Source organism: Magnolia sinica, chromosome 18 (genome assembly GCF_029962835.1).
Source record: "Magnolia sinica isolate HGM2019 chromosome 18, MsV1, whole genome shotgun sequence".
NCBI classification, from domain to species: domain Eukaryota; kingdom Viridiplantae; phylum Streptophyta; class Magnoliopsida; order Magnoliales; family Magnoliaceae; genus Magnolia; species Magnolia sinica.
Window position 1 is genome coordinate 31,503,233 of NC_080590.1, and position 23,666 is coordinate 31,526,898.

Below are 23,666 nucleotides of genomic sequence, written 5' to 3' on the forward strand. Positions count from 1 at the left end.
AAGCCCTTTTGGGATATTTGGCTCAAAATAGCTCAAATTGGCTCAATTATGACCCAAAAATGGCTTGAGAAATGGATCAATTTTGGGCATGCTCTAGGTTGGGTGATGGCTCAAGTTAAGTTAGGGTTTATGGTAATGGAAAGGCTTAGGTTCGGCTAGAGTTTGGACCGGTTTGGTGATTGGTTATGGTTTTAGGTAGGATGTGGGGTTCAGGTTCAATTCCTAAGGATCATCCACGCCTTATCAAGTTGCTAGCCTGGGTGGGGTGTCTACAGATGCCCCTCTTTGGCAGAGGTTGCGAGCAACCGAATGCCAAAGTAAGTGGACACCCCACCCCTCTAGTTGGAAAATATTATGGTTTAGATCTGTTGCTTGCCATAGTATCATTGTCAGTTTATTGTCTGGAAAGAGATAACTTACACATATTATGAGGGTTTGAGGAAAACATTGTTATTGTCCCTGTGCTTTCTATGGCATTACAGGCCACAAATCACAACCTTTTCGCATCGGATCGGTAATAGAATCAGAGAGTAAGTCTAAAAAGTAGGGCCCTAACACTTCGCGGCTTTATGGGGATTCTTATACTGTTTGGATGTGTAATATTACTTTGCTACATAATCACCCTAGGAGTACTTGTTTCATTTAATCGTCAAAGTGGTTAGCTGTCCTGCGCGTTCTGCGGCCTTACGGGGTACTCACTACACCGACTTGGACTCGATCATACTTTCCAAGCATCCCAGACTAGGTATGTGCGGGTGACCTGTTTTTCATGCAGTCTTCTGATTTTGATATGTTGGTTACAATCAAGCTTTTTTATTCTTTTGAAACGATCACTTTAACCAGAGTTGGATCATGCTTACCATCACTTTACATTGAACTTCATCGTTGCATGGCTATCCAGACATTGAGATCTAGGCCAACCGTGCTTGTATCGCATACAGATTTGACAACTCCCGGGAAAACCAAAAGTGGTCAAATCTTATTTTATTGTTTGCGCTGGATGCCACTAAGAGGTATAAAAGACCTCATAGTATCTTCGATACCGAGCGCCATATTTTTTTTTAAAAAAAATTGTTTTAAAAACTATCCCGAATGAAGAGCTACACTCCTTGGGGATTTTATTACAAAATTTGAAGATTTTTTTTTAGGCCTTTTGAAAGAATCCATCCGATCTCGCAGGAGGGCGTCGTCGTTTGATTTTTATTGTGGCCATTTTTTTTTGGAATAAGTCCAGATAGTTATATTGCCTCCACTAGTGGTCTCGTGAGACTTTCGACTGATTTGGTTTTTATTGGAACTATATCAAAGATGTATTTTTGTGTTTGTTTTTAAAGGATTCGATCGGTCATTTTGCACTCTAATGGTTACGATCGAGTTGGATTCACTAAGGATGCATTATTTTTTTTTTGTAACCTTTTTTTGAAGGGATGAGATTATATATGAAAATGAAATGAATTTTTTTTGCCATATATGTCTATGTGTGCTTATGTCTGAACTTGTGCGTAGATGGTGGAATCAAAACATTGAATTCAACCCTCATTGAATATGGCATTCTGAGTTGTTTTTCAGGGGTTTCGGTTCCCTAGGAGTAATGCATACTAGGATCATGCCCCTTGGATTTGGATAGAGTCTAACAGAATTCTAATATAGGACTTATCTCTTCCTTGTACTTCTTTACTTTGATCGTTGCCTTAACTTCTTCTGTACCTGCACTTATTTATTTTTTTTCTTTTCTAGTCATTTTTGTCCATAGTGCCTTTTTAGGTTTTCACCACGACTGGCTTTCCCGCCATTTTTGCTCATGACACCCTTCCAGATTTTCACCACATCTCGGGTTTTTGCTCTTGCTTGCCCCTTGACAGTTGTGTTCTTTTTACCCTTGGTGCCTTTTCAGGTTTTCACTAAGTCTGCTACATACCTGTTGTTTTTACTCGAGGCTTCCTTTCGAGTTTTCACCTCGCCCGTTTCACTTAAACATGATATTTTTCATTTGATTTTTCTTTTTCTTCTATAGAGGCAAGAGGTTAGATTCCATTCATTGTCAGTCGTTTGGTGAGCTGTCTGACTTTATCTTCAATCATGATCGTGAAGCTGTTAACATTGAGGTAAACTATCCTGAGCAGAAACGAGCTGGTGACTTGTGTTCTCACTTATTGGATTCGACTATTTTTTTCTACTTTTCTTCTTCTTCTTCTTCTTTTAGACCGCACGCTTTTATTCGTCCATTTTTTTAACCCTTTATTTTTTTTAGAACACTTTATTGAAGGGAAGGAATGATGATGGAATGTACCTCAGGATGCTAACCTCTTGACTTTAACTTTATGATTGTGGTAGTTGACATAATCAGGTAGGATTACCCATGATAGATTTTCACATTGCCGGCGTTGATGGGATCTGTAAGATCTTTGCCCCTAATGATGGTGAGATGAAGGGCACCTCCTGGAAGAACTTCGCGAACGATCGATGGATCATCCCAGAATGGCTTAGACTTTCCCCTAGATCTAGTAGGCGTAATGATAAGATATGCGTTATTATCATCTTGCTAACCTTTCTTTTTAGACCTGTTTGTCATTGGTCCTAATGATTGTTGTGCACTTTATGTCTGCAAGATGTAGCTGGTTGCATTGAGCTTATGACCACTCATTTTCCTTGACTTCATTCTTCATTTGTATCGATGATGTGGGATGTTGTCGCCACCCACTTTGTCTTCCACGAGAATGCACTCATGACCATTTGATGCCTTTAGGTTCATTCTTTCGATGATGTCCATACCCCACAATGAAAAAGGGTTAGGACGTTGCTTAGTTATAAAGACTCGAAGCATGCACATGGATCCGTTATACAAGCTTTAAATACTAGAAGCACTTCCCGACATGCTATAATAGCTTATCTCCATCGTTCATCAGTAGCAGCTTAGTCACAAGTTCTTCTTGAACATTGCATGTTCATTTATGTGCAAGTTGTGGACTCCATCGTGGACATCAGACATGATCTTGACAGCTTTGATGGGCTTGACTTTAGGCTTCATAGCAGATGGTGTATGACTAACTCTTCATTCTATCTAGGTAAGGCTTCATAGGAGAACGAAAGGTTGGATAGCCTTGGCCTTAAGAATTCTGTCATCCTCTGCTTGTACTCAAGAAGTAAGGCTTTCTTGATGCGTACTATTTTAGGAGCTCAAGGGATCCCAAATTCACAATTTCAAAATCGTACATAACGATATTAACCTTTGTTTCGAACTTTCTAAGGGAATCCTCTAGCTCAAGAGTTGGATCATCATTTTCCCCATCCTAGGCTTCGTCCAAATCCATGAGTTTGAAGTCTAACTCTAGATTAAAATCATATGAGTCGACTTCATACTCAAGTGCTTTAACAGACAAACTTGGCACATTATTGCTTCTGATTTTTGAAAGATTTTCTATTGTATTTTGCGTTTAAGACATTTTTGTTTTTTTTTTTGGCAAATATATGATTTTTTTGGCATTTTTGAAATATCTATTGTTTTTGGCTTTTTGAAATTTTTTGATTTTTAGAATTTTGAAAGTATCTATTTTTTTTTTTTTGGTATTTCGAAAATATCCAGTGTTTTTACCTTTTGGAAATTTTCTGATTTTTTTAAAGGACTCGAGAAAGACAGCGATGTGAACCAGGGATTGCCTGATTCGGCTCGAGGAGCCAAACATTATTTTCTTTTATTATGTCATCATGGGGATTGTAAACCAGCTACTGCCCTTCACTCCTTCCCCTTAGGAAGTAGAGCCAGACGAATCAGTAGGTGGGCCCTCACTGTTGTGCCCAAACATCATGATGAATTTAAGATTGGGCTTTGAGTTGGTGTTGGATGTCACTTTTCTCTGCTCGTCCCCGATGCATCGTGAGCCTTTGGATTCTTCCATCTAAGTTGAGATCCAGACTGTGGTCCGGTCAATCAGGGGCAATTCTTGCCCCTTGCTCGAGTCATTTTCTAATAGCTTAGTTAGGCTCATTTCGCTCATTTGATTCTCCACGGTAGATCTTAGCCTGCCAATTGGATAGATGATCCCTTCTCTGATGAATTTGATTGATGTGTGGATGAAGGGATCATCCTCTCCTTACCGACTTTTCCCTCCTTTGATACATCTATGCTTTGTTACCTCACCCATGGGAGAATGATATTCCTGTCCTCTCATGCTTGCATTCTCTTGATATTCGAGCTGATAAAAATGTTGGCGCTTGACTGGAGGGAAGACATAGTTTTGAAAGTGTCCTAGTTTGTCAATTAGCGTGAGTGTTGAGTCAGCAAGACAAAGGAGGCCCATAAGAAGATTGTTCAAGCGTCTTGCTCAACAAGATGTGTGCCCGAACTTGTCAAAGGTAAACCTTAGCCTCACATCCCATGTTCCAAAACACCAGGTATATAAAACCCTTAAAAATGGATAGAACATCTTAGAGTTTAAGGTAAGAAAACTATTTTGCAAAATCAGGAAAATCTCTAAGTTTTCTGCCTTTGTTGATTTATCGATACGTGGTTCAATGAAAGCGAACCCAATTATCGATGTCCTCGAAACTCATTCGATATTATCAAATTGAGGATTTTAGATGTCCAGCAACTACAAAGAATTCTGGATTGAATTATCGATGAATCGATGGATTGTTCAATATCATCGAATTTTGAATCTCGAGTTCATAAAGACGGTTTGATAAAATCGACATCTGGTCAGATGTGTCCAATATGCTGTTAAGGCAAATCATGTGATTTTTGATATATCGAAGAGAGCCTTGATATCCTTGAAATTCAAACCTCGATGATATTGAAAGACCTTCGATGATATTGAATTGGGACACGCAACTATCCAGCAAGCTTACAAGTAAAATATTTCAAGTATCGAGGATCACTCGATAAAATTGATATTCAAATATCAATCATATCGAGACCAGGTTGATGTCATCGAAATAGGACACAAACTGTCCAGCAAGCTTATAGGAAAATTCCTTGAAAATATCGATGAATCGACACCGTCATCGATATCATCGATATTCAATTTCCGATGATATTAAGGGATGCTCGATCATATCAAAAACCTATTAAGTTTCAAAGGCAATTGCTCTTACATTTTTAAATGTTGAGGAATCGAATCTTGTTTCGATGAAATCGAAGTTCGAAATGCGATGACAACGAAGAGTGTTCGATTTCCTCGACCAGTTGGTAAAAAGGTTCAAAAGCGTTTAACAGATTGAGTTCGTGTCATCAAGCGGCCATTCGATGCTATCGAGAGTATACGCTAGATGATATCGAACCCTACTCGATAATTTTGAACTCTATTAAAAATATGAGTGTTTTATATCCGTTGGAACTTTTTGCCTATTTAGTGAGAGCTTGCCTTTGGTTGTTTGCAGAGAAGCTTTTGAGTGTTTAAATCTAGATCATATACCCTAAGCCTTTTTCTCTCATGGGAGTTCATCCTTCAATCCACCCTCATCATTGATATTCAATAGAGTGGATTGAGGAATGAACTTCCCCATTCAAGGATGCTACAGCTACCATCTTAATGATAATCATTGAGCTGGGATACCTTGAATGCATAGATGGTTGGAATCACTCTGTGTCTAATATAACAAAACATTTAATAGAGTAGGATTCCAACATAACCTTGACCCAACCCATTGCCTGATGAGGGTCGAATATTGTATTTCATACCCTGAATATTGCCGAATTTTACATCCATGATAAGGCTTAATGGAATATTTTAACCATGTTTTTGTTGCAGGGTGTAATTAGGAGCATTGACTGAAAAAGAGTATTAAAAGTATTGATTGGACGCTCTGAAGTCACCAAAGCAAAGGACGGATTCCAGAGGACTGAGATCAATGGATTTACACGCCAGGGATCCAAGAAAATCAAGCTGTTTATGTTAAAGAGGCCCAAAAATGGTCCAGAATGCATGATCACAAGGTTCCTACCATCCGATTGACTCGAAACTTCATACATGTGATGGGGACCATAAATTAACCGTACATATTAAATTTCAACCATTGGATCACTCGGGAAGTAGCCTAATGAACAGATCAGCCCATTAATCTCTAATTTTAGGCCCACCTATAATTTGGATATGCTTCAAAATTGTCCTCAACGGTTTAAATAAGATGATAAACAGGATGGACAAATTGGATTTCTGAAGAACATCACAGTGGACTCCATATGTACAGCGTGTGTACATAGTGTACACACCCGCCGAGCAACTGACCAACTAATGTACATAGTGTACATAGTGTACATAGCGTCCTCCTCTCAAAATGGCAGTTGCCGTTTTCGGCCTTCCGTGTAACGGATAGAGCGGGCCATCTTGCGGACGTCAGTGGGCCACCTACATGGCCCGTCCGACCAATCTGATCCATTCATCGTGTAAAGGACCTCGAACACATCAAAACCTTGTTGAAATTTTGTACCCATACGTACACACGTGTGTGATACAGAGGCCACAAGTGGACTGCCCTGCAACATTCAAAACGAATCATAGCGTGATTTCTTCTCTGGACTGCGTCACTGGATGTTCAAAACCATCCATTCTTGACTGAAATTTCATCCTGAATGCAATGGATGGGGTGGATTTCCCCGAAAATACCTCTGTGGGGCCCACCGATCACGACAGCGAAGGAGTGCGAAAGCTATCGCAGATCCGTAAAAATCGACTTTTTCAGGCAGTTGTAGCCCACCATCTTTCATCATATGGTAGATCTGAACCATCCATCATGTAGAGGGCTCAAAAATGTCCTAAGGGATGGTGTTTCTTTAGAAATTGAGCGAAGAAAGTAGGGAGTTTTGAAGCTTTGAACTTGACTGCGAAAAATCTTTCATTATAACTGTGACAGCTGCTGCGACAGCCCTCCACCGCCTCCAGCAGCTATAAAAGAAGGTTTTGGATGTGGGGAGCAGACATTCAGATCTAGAGAAGGCTCTCGGTTGGACATGCATCACAAGGAAGAGAGAGAGTAGAGATAGTTTTAGAGTTTATTTTTTTTCTTTTTATTTTGTTTTGTTTAAGGGATCTAGCCCATTCATGTTGGGCTGAACCTCTTAGCTAGGGTTAAGAGGTGAAGCTTGTGGCGTGATGGGGTTGATCCTACGGCTTGGATGCATGTGATGAACTGATGTTGATTCTAGTTTGATTAATAGGAATGCCTTTAGTTTTTAATGGTTTGTTGTGACTGAAATTACAATAGATCTGCGATGGCTTTGAGTATTTCCTTTGCATTATAGGGTTTGTGAATTTGGGAACACTGTTGTTCACCATCGTCTCCTGGGCATGGTTGGATGACAGAAACCTTCCTAACATTCATACATCCCTTAGATTGGATGTGGATTGGTTTAATTCTGTTGTTTGCTTTGTCTCATAGGCATGGTTTTGTGATGGAATCCATTCTAATTTACACCCGTCTGATCTCTTGAAAACTAGATTAAATGAAGTTCAGAATTGATTTTTAGGCTATATCTTCCAACTGGATGAAGATGGGACTGAAAGTCCAGTTGAGTTCATGAATCGACTGTAGATCTCCCTGATCTCCACAAGTGGATCCTCTGAATCCCTAGTTTTCTACCTCTGAATTCCTTAAGTTTTAGTTCCTATTTCACCATTCTATACTCATATTCACTTGATTTAGATTTCATCTCATTCTAGTTTTAGTTCTAGTTATTTTCAGATTACGTACAGGTTTCAATCCCTGTGGATTCGACCTTGGTCTCACCGAGTTTATTACTACATCACAACCCTATACTTGGGGAGTGAACATTGCCTTACATTGGAACATTATCTGTGTTGTGGTTCAAGGGAGCTGAAGATTCTTTGTCATCAAAGGAGGAGATCTTCATCAACATGCTAAATGGAACTCATCTACTTATCTGTAAGTCATTAGAGTCCAGAGACCCTTTTGATCATTCCTTTTGTAGGATTGGGTCAAAGGTGCTTCTCACCCCTTTCAAGTCCTCATAGGAGGCCTCCAACGGGAGCGTATGTGGGGGTGCTATGTGTTGACCCTTGCTCTATGTAAAGCATAAACTATCAGGTTCCTTGTGTGGATCCTTGACCTGTGTGGTCTAAAACCTGGGTGCTGTGTGTTGACCTTTGCTTATGAGAGCATAAACTATCAAGTTCCTTGTGTAGATCCTTGGCCTGTGTGGCCTAAAATTTGGGTACTGTGTGTTGACCCTTGCTCCTGTGTGGGGCATAAACTTATGTCGTGGAGACATGTTAGAGTTAACCTAGTGTAGGTTGTATTGGTTTGAGGTGAACTTGATTTGAAACCTCTGTTAGTGAGGTCCGGTACACTCAAGGGTTGAATGCGTCCACCGGAAGTGAAGTAGACACGTAGTTGAACCACTATAAAAATAACTGTGTTTGAGATTGCTATTTACTTCTACTGCTTGTGTGATTTCTCTGAATGTTCTCATTTTGCATGTGTACATGATTATCTGGAACTAAGTAGAATCACACCTCACACACAATCACATCCATCATGAACTATGTTGCACATCTTGTTTATCATTTGAATAGTCTTATGATTGGATCTTCTACTTGGCTTGGAAGCCACTAGAGTTACTTTGAAGAAATCCCGTTATTTGCATATTAGGCAAGGATAGGGTTGATAAGTTTTAAATCATCATAAAATTTTAAAAGTCCTATTCACCCCCCTCTAGGACATCTTGGCATATTCCTACTTCAACTAAAGCGGTCATTACTGCAATTTCAAGTTTGAGCCGATATGACATGCAAGAGGCATGCAATTTACAGTCTCAAACTTGAGACTATGTTATGGGATGTCCTCATTGGAGCATTGTATGTCTATGATCGGGATATCTAGCTCTTAATGATTGGCTGCTTTTATCAGAAAGATTTGTTTAAGATCATCTAAAATGACCAGTGCCTTGTCTCTGAAAATGTACTTGGCCTTTTGGTGAAGAATTGAAGAGATAGACTTGACTTTATGAATCTAAGATCGATCAGGAAGGAGGTGAAATGAAGCTGTAATGTCGAAGACCTGAAAAGTGATGGTTGATGTTTTGGGACTAATCAGGATCTTAACGTTAATCTCTTCCTTGACCTCTCTCCTAAAAGCGGGAACCACCCATCCTCAACTCTTCTCTTGAAGTATCGAAGATTGAGTAGAGCTAGGCAAATTACTTTGAGTAGCAGAATGTCCTTCTTAGAAAGTCATCGCATGATTGAAGTTGGGCCCTAATTTTGTTAGGGCATATGATATGTTGATCGGGAAATGAGCATTTCTTAGAGCATGACAGTTGGAGCAGGGGGTGGATAGGCAGGTGGTGTCCCTTGCAAAATAGAGGATGTGTGGAATGGACTAACTGGGCGTGCCTCTTATAGACTTGGGGGCATGGAGATTGGACTGGCTAGGGATGCCCCTTCCGTATTTAAGGGCGCAGAGATTGGACTGGCTAGAGATGCCCCTTGCATATTTAAGGGCACAAAGACTGGATTGACTGGATATGTCCCTTGCAGAATCGGGAGTATTGGTGTTGGACTGACAGTGATTGAATGGATGCATTGGACTGAATGACAAGGCAATTCCCTCGAGATGATATTAGTGACAGGAGTGGCTGATGAGCTGGGGCCTACTTGATGCAGTGGAAGGGGACTCTGGAGGATGTAGTTTGTGGTAGCAATAACAGAAGAGGTAACCACAATCCTTTGGTTGTCAATTAGATCTTGGACCGCATGCTTCTGGATGAAACAATGGTCTGTTGTATGGCCTCGGGATTGATGGTATGCACAGTACTCATTCTCATTATAGTTTGGTGGGGGCCTAGGCAGTAACAGGGTAAGTATTTACCTTTGGACTAGCATGGCTAGTATCTCACTATAAGTTTGGGCTACTGGTGTGAACTGCCTAAGTTCCCGAGCCATCCCCATTTGCTGACCATGATTGGGGTACTGAGGAATCTCCCTTTACTGTTGTTGTTTCCATTGTCACTCTTGAGGAGCGAACTGAGCATCTTGGGTAGAGGCAATAAGATCATCTTATTCCATTGGATGGAGGATAGGTACACTTTTGTTACCATTCTCGTATCTGACATGCCTTCCTTCCATTATCCGTTACACCGAGGATGCCTGATGAGGCCACTAAGGGGAGATCGTCCCAGCCCTTATTCCGCTTCGACTTGTCCCCCAGCGCGAATAAGTTGGGTAAAGTTGGCATATGGATATGAGACGAGGTATCCAGAGATACTCGAGTTTGCCGAGTGAATGATCATGGATATTTGCTCCTCGTCGTCGATGGGTGTTTTCATTCTGGCAGTCATGGCCCGCCACCATCCAATGTAGTTGATAATGACTCATAATTCCTCTACTTTAATGCTGCAAGATCCGTCCTTTTGGGCGCTACATCAAGATTGTACACGAAATGGTCGATGAATGCTTGGGAAAGTTTTTCCCAAGTTTTGATTCGGTGGTAATCTAATGACGTGTACCGGTCTAATGTCCGTGTGAACACTTGAACCGCAGATCCCTGGTTCATCTTCCTTCCTTTCTTTAAATAAAATTTTAAAAAAAGTCCCCTGGGACATTTTTGGATGGCCTACACGATGAACGATCTGGATTATTGATCTGATCATGGAAAGTGGGCCACAACCACTCAAAATTTTTAGATTTCTTGTACGTGCGATGGTGCAAAATTGATTGCGCTGAGATGCTCGGTGGGCCTCATGGTGATGTTTTCGGAGAAATCTATCCTGTTCATTGGATTTTTGGCTAAATTTTGGTTGGAAATAAGTAGTTTTGGTTGAGTTTGGCGTGGCCCACTATATCAAATCTTCCCACCATTCATCCTACGTTTTTCAGCGATCCACATGTGTACACGTGCATGGGTTCAAGAAGACACCTTGGGTATGGTCGGCCCCCTTTTTGGACACAATGAATGGTTCAGATCATGCATGTGGGCCCTGATGGTGGCCCAAAACGTGTCCTAGAGGGACCCATGTCCATCTGCTGGCGTGAATTCAAATCCATGCGGGAGTGCACGGGTCAGCGTGCATTGACCGGACTTCTCCGGTCTGATGCGCTGCGAATGTGCACACCCCATGTGCACATTCGCACTAGTGTGGGGTCCATTATGATGTTCGTGAGAAATCCGCTCTGTTCATCCATTTTGCCATATGATTTAAAGGGTTGAGACCAAACTTGAAGCATTTTTAAAGATCAGGTGGGCCCTAGATTGATGATTTGTGGGTTGATCTATCTGTTGAGCCACTTCTACAAGGATCTAAGGATTAAAATTTGATGTGTATGGTTAATTTAGGGTCCTCAGGCCAGATATAAAGTTTCGAGCCAAACGGATGGTGGAAACCCTGTGATCTTACATTCAGGACGACTTCAGGCCTCTTATCATTGATCACTTGATTTTCTCGGAACTCTAGCGTGTAAATTCTTCGATATCGGTCTCCTAGGATCTATCCTTGCCTTGGTGATTTGTGAGCATCAAATCCATGCTTTTAGTACCCTTTTTCAGTCCAGGCTCTTAAATTCACCTTGCAACACAAACATGATTAAAATAGGGTGTTAAATAGTATCATGTTCATAAAATCAGGTAATAACTGGAGTCTAATATGCAATATTTAACCCTCAATAGTTCCTCCAATTATGGCTTAATGAGTACTTTTTTTCGCTTTGTCTTGCACCTTCTAAAGAACCTCCTTCTCGATTTCTCACCTATGGCCACCGTTGCTTAACCTACTACTACATTAAAGAACGGTCATTCTAGGAGCATTTGCAATTATTCTTAGTTGATTTAATGAAAAATCTAGATGCATACTTCTTCACTTTCTTTGGCATGACCCATAGCACGAATTGGTTTAAGTGTATTAGCCATGGTCCCTTCAATGACGTCACCAATGAAATGTTAAGTCGCTTGTGGGCTAGATTCCTAATTTCCAAGGATCTCCCAAACAATGGAGTCCTTCCAGTCCACAATCTCAATGCCAAGACCAGTGTCGAGTACTACCTGATTGCCTTATGTGTGCACCAATTTAGTTTAGTTAGTGCATTCCTCTTCCCCTGTGCTATTCCTCGATGAATGTGTGGTCGCTTACATGGAGAATATTTCATCATTGAGGAGAGCTTCAACCGATTTAGGATGAGTTTGATGGAACTGCCCGTAAGCTCCTCTTTCCTTCCCTAATATTGCTTCGTCCTTGTGTGGTTCTTGAGTTTTGCACTTGGTGGAAATCGTAATGGAATTCCTAGTACTTGCTTCTTCAAGTGGCTGACTTGGTACACCTTTTTTCCTTCTAAGCCTCACATTCCTTGTCCTGGAGATAAAATTCACACAATCTTTTTTTCTTTAGAGGGGACAAGACTTTTCATTAGTTCAAAATTTTCATATAGCTCATTCGAAGATGGACATGGGATTGTCATTCATTGTTTTGGATAAAAGTTCTAACTTAATATTCAGATCCATCACAAAATAATAATAATATCCTCTCCATATTGATCAATGAGGTTGCAATCCCCAAGATAAGGATCAAACCAGAAGGAAATACCATTTCCTATACCAACCAAAGATTTGGTATGAGCCTTGAGGATGTCCCAGATGCTAAGGATGTTATGTCAAGCTTAATAAGCATTTCGAGGGAACTTAAAGTGCCAGATAGATATAGATTTGATGTATTTTTTCATTCACCCACAAATTCCGAAGGCTATTACCCTTGCAAATAATTTTTTAAAGCCTCCTTGCCTAACAAGGCTTCTTTTTTTCTTTCTTTCACCCATTACCAAAGAAAGCTTTGGTAGTGGATTCAAGAGGACATAATCCAAGCCTCCAACACTTTTGGATTTATGGATTTGATCCCAACAATCCGAATGAACTTTGGAGTTTCTTAGAGAACATTCATGATCCTCCTTTCCAGGATATCGAAGCAGCCCTTAGAAAGGAGAAAAGCGTGAGACTAGAAAATATACAAGCTAAAAGGATTAACTTGATTAACTCTAGCATACTAGCAAAGGTGTAATGACCCGGATAAAATGTAATCAATCCATGCATGCATGCACATACTAAATCAAACCATACACACTATGCACCCTTCACATGTCGCACACATGTGACACACATGCGAAAGAGAAGAAGAAATAAATGGATATAAATACAAATAAAAAAATATATATGTGAAACGGGATGTCTAGCATTTCAAACACTCTACCCATGTAGGCCATTTAAATATCATGGTACTCACATTTATCAACTAGTCAATGTATCCTCACATCAATTTAAACCATTCAAAGAGTTTAACTCATGACCTACTTCCCAATAAATGGTTAAACCAATCAAAACCATCTAGTGGCGAACCATATCATTTGGATTGTTAAATTGGAATCTTCCATGTGGAGTGCCCATCTAAAAAATCTAAACCATTCATTATCTGAACTATCTAAGCATACATCTAATGAATGGTATTTTAACATTAACTCTTACTTATGTGCACATTATTTTAGATAAATGTAGAGGTATTAGCATGAGAGGTGACAACCTAGGTTAGAACTTTTTAGTATTAGTATTAAATATATTTACGAAATTAGTATTTAATATAGGAGTTTTAAATTTTTTATTTTTTTCATGCATGAAACACCAAGACTCGTATTTTGCTTCACATATGAAGCACATGCATACACATTTATGGCATAGGTCCTATAAATATGGTTTAACCATGAGCTTACGACATGAGTGTGGGTCCAGTAGAGTTCGATTGTGGGCCCACCCTTAGAATCATAAAGTAATAGTGAATGTGTGCATGGTGCATAGGTGTGAGTCAATAAAGACTCGATTTTAGACATTGTGCACATTGAGTGTGTACATCGGGTTTGTATTGCATAAGGTTTGATCCATCACTTCAAATGATCAGGTAGGTGATCTTAACTTGAAGTTTGAAATTTTTAGTTAATTGTTATGTTATTTTTTTCCAAAATTTTAATAGTAATATTGCTTAATTACTGTGATTAATATTTTTATTTAAAATTTATTTAATTATTTAGCTTAATTGTTGAAATATTGAAATATACCTTGAAACAATTGTTGAATTAAATCGGTTTGATTCATAGTTAAATTTTAATTTAATATTCAAATTATATAAAAAAAATTGAATCTTAATTAGCTTAGAATATAATATAAATTAATTAATAAATTATTGAAAGTATAATTTGATTTTTTTAAAAAAAATTAATTTTAATTCTAAACTTTTAGAAATTAATAATTTAAATAAATTTTATTATTAAAATAATCAAATTCATCAGCTTTGGAATTTATTTAATAAATTAGATTATAATTTAATTGATTTCAGTTAATTTCATTAAAAGTTAAATTTAAATATAAATTTATTTATTTTTTATTTGTAAAAATACTTCATTTATATAAATTTCTTAAATTTTAATTTAATACCAGAAAAATAAAAAAAATTATTATTTGTTAAGTTTATGTTATAATTAAAATAATTTTTAAATTTAGAATTTAGTAAAAAAATTTTTTTTTTATGTTAATATGATTTATTATGTTTAATATTGTTTAAGTAAAAAATTTGATTTAATTAAAGTTAGAATCTAAAATAAATTTTCTTATAAATTATCATATCTCAGTAATTCTTAAATTTAATAATAGTAAAAAAATATATTTTATGTAAGTATTTAAATTATTAATGTTTCAACGAAATTATATCTAGAATTATCAATTAGAAATAAAAATTTATATTGTTGATATTTTGATAATTCAATAATTATTGATTCTTATAATAATTTTTAAAAGTAGTAAAAGTACGTCAATAAATCCATGATAACTTTATGTTGACATTTGCAATTGTAAAACAATGATTCATCTTACATGCATGTCTAGCATTCATTGAGCATCAATATTAATATGGTGGATGTAACGTAAGCAAGTAGGGGCGATTGTATCCCTTGGGTGTGAGACCTTAAAGCCAGTAAGTAGGCTAATTGTGTCCCTTGGGTGAAAGACCCTAAAACCCACTGGATCTTTTGGAGTTTCCTTTATGTACGATGTATGAGTATAAATTGTGTACATGGACATATGTCAGAGGTACAACTGAAGTAGTAGTCTAACCAGCTAATGTATAAATGAGTCTCTCATCACGAGGTACCGGTGCATGGGCATTAATGCAACATGGCTATCCACTTGGGTACAGTATTGTAAGAGATGACATATATTGTTTATAAGAATTCATAAAAAGTATCACATGCATAACATTTTTATAATTCTATTACTTAAATTCATTTTCTTTTATTATCTATATTCTATTTTTCTCCATTGTTTATAAAAAATTGATACAATCTGAACATTTTAAATTTTAGGTAAGAAATGATCCTACTGGGCTGTTATGCTCACCCTACCATAAAAATGCACAGGTACAGAGCTTCAATACTATGAGCAGGTGGGCATCTACTATTAGTTTTTATTTTTCTAAAAAATTAAGTTTAGTTTAAAATTCAATTTACTTTTTGTTCTTTAGGTTTAATTTGAATTCCAAATTTCGATGTATAAATAAAAAAAATAAAATAAAATAAAATAAAAAAACTATCAAGAGAGTTGAATTTAGTAAACATTATATTATTTCAACAGTATTTTCCTTTTAGATAACTCTGAATATCATTAAATATGATGGAATTATGTGAATTGAAATGAATATCAATCTATCAAAACTCACGAACTTGGGATTCGGGTTCCAAATACCCTATTCAGGTACTCAAATGTCAGGGCGTGACAAAAGGAGAGAAATTGGCCTTCCATCCTCCAAGCTTCTTATCAATATTAGTAATTAAGGTTAATTAACTGTCCCTAATATGGAGTTTGGAAGAATGCTTAGAAAGGTTGTGGTATTTGAAAGGAAGGTAGTTGTCCTCAATATTTATAATATATTTGATTATCACCTTTGCTTAATTGGAGCCAAAGAAAATAATTACTATTTTGTTGACTAATCATAAGACATGAATGAGTACTAAAATTAGCAAAGAGGCATTTCAGATTCATGGTGATTTGCAGGTCATCGCTTGAAAAAACCATAAGATCATTAGTAAAGAGAGGATGTAAGATGGTAATTGGGCTAATGGAGATAGGACAACCAATTAAACCATTTGCACAACATCTAAATGAAAGGGTGGAGTACATTTTTATAGCAATGGTAAAGAGGAATGGTGAAATAGGGCCCTCATGGTGAAGACCATGGCTGCTTTTAAAGAAGCCTCAAACTTCACTATTAATTAAAATGGAGAAGGTAGGTAAGGAGATGCAAGAATTAATATAATTTATCCATTTATTGAGGAAGTTCAAGGCATAAAGGTTGGTAAGAAGGAAGTCCCATCTTAACAAATCAAATGCCTTTTCAAGATCAAATTTAATACATATACGAGTAGGACCCAAATCTAGATGAATACCATAGATGAGGGCATGACTACGGAGGATATTATTTGAGATGGTTTTTTTTTTTTTTTTTTTTGTAAATTGATTAATTAGAGATAAATTGAGATTATGGATTTTCCCTCTTCCCTCTCTATTTATATTAATAAAATAATATAGTATGGTAGTCCATAGGACAACCCATAAAATACAATATTTCTCTCACTTTAATAGTCCCCTTCAAGTTGGAGCATAGATATCAGCCATGCCCCATCTCGGACCCAAGTAAAGAGAATTGTGCATATGATAAGGACATCAACAACTTGCAATTATACTGAATATAGGTAGTGGTAATTTTCTTAAAATTAATATTTTCTTGGATCAAGTGACAATAAACTTCTATGTATTTAGTTCACTCATGGAAGATTACATTATTTGCAACATGAGAATAGAGCATTATAGAACCACCTGCAAATATTTGAAGCTATTGTAATAAGGACTTGAGCCATAACCACTCAAAAACGGCATGAACCATGGTTCTGTCTTTGGCCTCTTGGTTAGAATGTGCCACTACATTATGTTTCTTACTCTTTCAAGTGATCAAATTTTCATTAACAAAAGTATAATATCTCGAATTAGATCACCTATCTGTGATGAAACCTGATCAAACAACATTAGTAAATGTATCTATTTGAGGATGACAATTAATCCAATATAAGATCTCTTAGCCAGGAGCTTTCTTTAAATATCTTAATGTCTTGAGAACTGCCTCCCAGTAAGAAAATCTTGGTTAGTGCATGCATCTATTAATGATGTTGATAGTAAATACAATACCTGGCTATGTGATCATAAGATATATCAGCATACCAACCATCCTCCTATATCTACCTGGGTCATCAAACATCGTTTCCTAATAATCTAATAATTTCCAACTAGTATATATAGGTGTATCATCTAGTTTACACCCAAGCATACGAGTCTCCTTCGGCAAATCAAGAACATACTTCATCTGAGAAAGGTTAATTCTTGACTTTGATCTAACGACTTCAATCTCCAAGAAGTAACAAAGCAACCTCAGCTTATTGGTTTGAAAATGACTCTAAAAATACATCTTTAGTTCTAAGATGCTAGAAGTGCCACTTAATGTGATGATGATATCATCAATATATACAATCAAAACTATCATACCCTTGTCATTGTGTTTTATGAAGACTGAGTGATCAACCTTACTCGATAGAAGCCATAAGTAATTAACACCTTATTAAATTGGTCAAACAACACACTTGGAGACCGTCATAAATCACTTTCTGAAGTCTACATACTCTCTCATTCTCGCCCTAAGCAACAAGTCCTAAAGATTTCTCCATATAGACTTCCTTAGCTAGGTCTCCGTGAAGAAATTAATGTGTTCTTGATGTTCAGTTGATAAAGAGGCAAGCCCTTTGTACTTGTAACAGATTTCAACATTCGAATAGAGTTGAGTGTAGCCATAGGAGAAAATATTTCCTCATAATCAAGCCCCTACGTTTGTGTGTAGCCTCTATCCACTAAATGGGGTTTCATTTGCTCAATGGAACCATCTAGGCGATACTTAAATTTGTAAACTCATCAACACCCAAGTGCCCTTTTTCCAACAAGTAAATCAATTTACTCCTATATATATGGGTTAGGTACATGGTAGTCATCTCATCTTCCGTGGTCTTACATCAAGCAGGATGTGCCAATGCATCATGGTAATTTGTGAGTAAAGATATATGTGGTAGGGACAGAGTATAGGCATGGAAAACATGGCTCAATTGATGATAAGAAACAAAATGAGATATAGGATATAAGGTATAAGGTCTAATATCTTCGTGGAATGTAATTGGTAACTCCAAGTCAACAAGCATGGAGGATGGACCCATAGGTTCAAGAGAGGGTAGAGGGGCTCCAGAGTCAGGAGGACCAACCTCTCCACTAGAAGATTTTGGTAGTGAGATGAACATAGTAGAAGAGTTAATGAGTCCTGAAATACAAACCACTAGACAAGGAACTGCAAGCAAGGCATTCATATATATAGGGCAGCACCCCCTCACCAATAAAAGGAGTAAAGTAGGAGATATCCTCAAAGAATGTGATATCAACACTCACATATAGACGTCGGGCAATGAGGTTATATCATCAATACCCTTTTTATGAACAAAAAATAACCAAGAAGCAAAAATTTGACTACTTGAGCATCAAGTTTATCACTTTTGAGTCTAAACTTATGGACAAAGGTAGTACACCCAAATACTCGAACAGAGAAGTGCAACCAAATACTCGAGCTGGTAATAGAAGAGGTTCTAAGTTGCGAAACAAGGTAGAAAAAGGGATCTTACCTTTTTTAAATTACAAAGAAAAACCAATTAATAAGGTGACATTAAGTGAGAATGATATACCCCCAGTACCATTGAGGAACATGCATATGGGTAAGAAGAGACATGGTAACCTCCAGTTGGTGTCGATTTTTTTCTGTAAGTCATCCCAATTTGTTGTGGGGTGTAAGTATAAGAAGTCCAATGTAAAATTCTAAAAGAAGCTAAGTATGCTTGTTGAAAGTTACTCAAGTGCATTATCAAACCGAAATATTGATATATTGGCGTGAAATCGATTTTGAACATCAGGGTAAAATAGTTGAAAATATCAAAAACTTCAGAGCAGTCTTTCATCAGATGCACTCATATCATACATGAGTAATCATCAATAAAAGTAATAAAATATTAAAAATTATTTAAACTATGGACCCAAATGAGACCCTACATATCAAATTGTACTAAATAAAATCGAATACAACATCTATTATCATATCTTGGAATAAAAGAGGAATGGTAGTGTTTGGCTAATTGACATTCCTCACAATTAATTGAACTAATAAAAGACAAGGGAGGAATTACAAGTTTTAAAGGTAACCGACTATGCTAATGCAGAGGTGGCGTGCTAGCGTGAAATGCATCTTCAAAACTTCTGAGATCAAAGCAGTAAAGTCTACGCGATTCATGATTCCCACAAATCGTTCTCTTCATCTAATGGTCCTAAAACAAACAATGAGAAGAATAAAATGTCATTGAACAATTTAGGTTCTTGGTTAATTAGCTCATAGATATTAGGTTAAGAGGCAAGTTATGTACATAAAGAACTGAAGATAAGGATAAAGTAGAACTAGGTCAAGCAACACCCTTACCATGAACATTAGAAAAGGAGCCTTTTGCAAGGGTAACAGAGGAATGTGGTGAAAGATATTGTTATGGGTGAATTTGAACCGAGCCACATCGAGGTCAAACTTGGATGCACCAATGAGCAAAGCCTCAGACTGATAACGTCTGACTCGAGGTGATTTCAAAGGCTCTTACAGAATTACAGCACCGACCTGAGACTCAGAAGAAGTTGTCACACATCTGACGAGCAGGATCTCGGAACGGTAGCAATAAATCCGAGCCAACCTGCCTCTGAGTCCTTTTGCAAGAGTTCTCATGTCAACTCCGCATACAGAAGAGACCGTCATACGCTCGTTCAGCATACCTTCAACCCGATCCTCTTTCTTAGTGCGTCAATAATCGGCTCATCTGTGGGCTCGGATCGCCAAATAAAATCTGAGCCGTGGAGTCGGCTGGGATAATAGCTCAGTCAGCAATGACATTAATGGACAAAATCCAGTAACGCACAATAGGAGTAATGCCTAGCGCACAATCTTCGGGTAACGGCCGACGACCACACACGCATAGTGGCGATGACCATGTCCAGATTATTGGATACGTTTAGCATCACCCTAAGGTATAAATATGAATCATTTCTACAGGAATAGGTATGCAAGATCTAGTACCCTCACCTAACTCTACACTACTTAGACCCGGTTTCCTATCCTGACTTTAGCATCGGAGGGTCCCCTGCTCTAGCCAGGGTCTCCTTTGTCTTCCATTTATGCAGGACCAAGGTTAGCTTTGAGCACACGGAGCTCGACGGAGGGTGATCCAAATTTTAGCATCAACAGATATATAACTAGAAAATGAGATGGGATGTACCTATTATATGATTCATACCTTATGAGCCAATCACTTAAGGGTGTCAAAGGATGAAACAAAGGCAATACCTATGTCAGCGAGAGTGGCGATAGAGGTGAATGATGGGCCCATCATCATATGCTTGCCAAGCATCTTCTCAAATTCATTGCCAAAGACTGTGATGGTGACAGAATCACTTGTAGACACTGAGCTCATAGGGGAATTAATTGAGTGTCCACCTAGTGCACCACCTGATTAAACAATGGTGGCTTAGAGAGTTGACCATGTAGTAACCAACATTTGTTAACAGTGTGATTCGGCTTCTAATAGTGAGTGCAGAAGCGTTGTTGTCCAACGTACTCAAATGAGAAACCACAGCCATGACCACGTCCAATAGTATGCCTCCTCAACTTCCTCGACCTCTAGAGGCACTAATAAAGGCTAAGGTGTCTTTAATAGTAACTAAAGTGGAACGAAGGAGTAACTCAGAGTACATGGATAAAAACATCAGTCAAAGATGAAACAATATCACCCCCTAAAATATGAGATAGTATCGGTTCAAGATATGGTCGCAAGGTAGCAGGAAACAAAATCACACCAAGCTCTTGTCTTTTCTATGTTGAACAGTAAAACTAGTGCATGGATTTTGGATGTCCTCATCAAAGTCCTCTGAACCGAGTACAAATCATCCTATTACAGGGTACAAATTGTTAGGAGCGTTGTACAAAAACCTTAAGATCTTGCCTCCCAAAAACACTAGAATTATGAGATATAATAAAGTAATGAAATAAATCAAAGCATAAACCACACGACACAAGAGTTTTTACGTGAAAAACCCTCAAAGAGGTAAAAACCACAGGACCTAGTCCAGAGCAACAACTCACCATGAAGTAGAACGTTACAACCCATCACAAGCACACACCTCTTGGATCAAACCTTCTTCACTCACGTAGGAGTGGATGAACAATAAGAGAATAATGAAAATGGAGTGATCTCACCAATCACGAGGACAGAGAAGCGCTGAGATGTGGACTACACAGTAGATCACCTCTACGAGCAGAATCCTCCCTTCCACAAGCTTCCTCTCTCTCTTTTCTCTTTTTCTCTCACCTTGGTCATTAAAGTGCCTTAGCATACCCTAGAATAGCCCTAGGGACCCCTATTTATAGTTTAGGCAACTCCACTTCCGCACCTCTGCAAAACTGCCTCAAATTTACACAGTTCGAACAAAATCCACGCAGAATCTATGTAACACTCAACAAGTCGAGCCAGGTCCTCGACTGGTCGAAGGACCCCTTCGACCGGTCGAGCCTGACCCCCGACTGGTCGAGGTAAAAAAATAGAGCTTTTTAGACTTTGAGTCAAGCGAGCCTCGACTGGTCGAGCAGCTCCCTTCGATCGGTGAGTAACACGGTGAAAGGCATCCGTTTTACAACAGGTTGCATTGCCTCTCCTCTGAACTGAGGAGGAAAATCCCATCAAATCTCCTCCTTTCTGATTCAGGAGGAATTTTCCTTCTTCAAGCCACTTAGGTTTCTATAAACCTCAAATTTGTCCTTGAGCAATACTTTAGTCATCATGTCTGACCCATTATCGTCTATGTGGACCTTCTCAAGCTATAACACCTCTGTTCCAAATTATCCCTGATCTAGTGATACCGAATCTCTATGTGCTTCGACTTAGAGTGCTAACTTAGATTCTTGCTTAAGTGTATAGCATTTTGACTATGGCAATAGACCACATGCTTCTCCTGCTTCAGGCTAAGTTCCTGTAGGAACCTCTTCATCTAAAGTATCTCTTTATATGCCTATGTGACTGGAATGTACTCGGCCTCTGTCATCGATAATGCTACGACCTTTTATAGCTTGCTCTACTAAGAGACCACTCCCTCTACAAACGTAAACATGAACCCCGATGTAGACTTCCTGGATTCTATGTCACCTGCCATATCTACATCTTTGTAGCTTCTAACATAGGTTTTTCGTCACCATATCGTAGACTCAACCTGGATGAGCCTCTTAGATACCACAGTATCCATTTCACCGCTGCCCAATGTTCTTTGCCAGGATTGGCAAGATACCGGCTGACAACACCAACTGCATATGCTATGTCTGGGCGCGTACATACCATAGCATACATCAAGCTTCCTACCGCTGACGCATAGGGTATCTTCCTCATCTCATCTACCTCTGCCTTCATCTTTGGACACATCTCGTCGCTCAATTTGAAGTGACCATCCAGTGGAGTACTGACCGGCTTCGCTGCATTCATATTGAACCGCTATAGGAATTTCACAATATACCGCTCTTGTGACAACCAAAGCTTTCTACTCTTCTATCATGGGTTATCTCCATTCCTAGGATCTGTTTAGCTAGGCTCAAGTCTTTCATCGCAAATGACTTGCCCAACTCCTGTTTTAGCCTGTCAATTTTCTTGATGTCTTTACCCATGATGAGCATGTCATTAACGTATAATAGCAGAACTAATAAATCACCATCTGCGAACTTGCGCGTGAACACAAAGTGATTCGACTCCGTTCTGTCATATCCATGCTTTAACATAAACGAGTCGAACTTCTTGTATCATTGACTTGAAGCTTGTTTCAGCCCATACAAGCTCTTCATAAGCCTGCACACTATATGCTCTTTGCCCTTAACTTCGAACCCCTCTAGTTGATGCATGTAGATGCCTTCTTCTAGGTCACCATGGAGAAAGACAGTTTTAACATTTAACTGCTCTATCTCCAGATCCATGCTAGCTGCCAACCTAAGCAACACCCGTATGGATGTTATCTTCACCACTGGTGAGAATATCTCCTCAAAGTGTATACCGTTCCTCTGACCAAACCCTTTCACCATGAGTCTGGCCTTGAACCTTTTTTGTAAATTCTTTTGCTCAATCTTCTTTTTGAACACACACTTGTTGTTCAGAGCTTTCTTGTCCTTAAGCAATTTCACTATATCAGAGGTGTGGTTCTTATGCAAGGATTTCAGCTCCTCTTGCATAGCTTTCAACCACTCCCCCTTATGCTCATCGACTAGGGCCTCAAAATAATCTTCTATCTCTCCCCCATCAGTGAGCATAATGTACTTATACGGCGAGTACTTCTTGGACATGTGTCTTTCCGTATATGTCTTCTTCACCTGTAGCTCAACAGCTGGATCAAGTGAGGGCTGCTCTCCCGGTCCATCTTCTGTAGGAACTCCTTCGTCCTCTGTACCTTGTTGTACTCTCCCGTCATCAGGCACCATAGGAGGAGTAACCGAA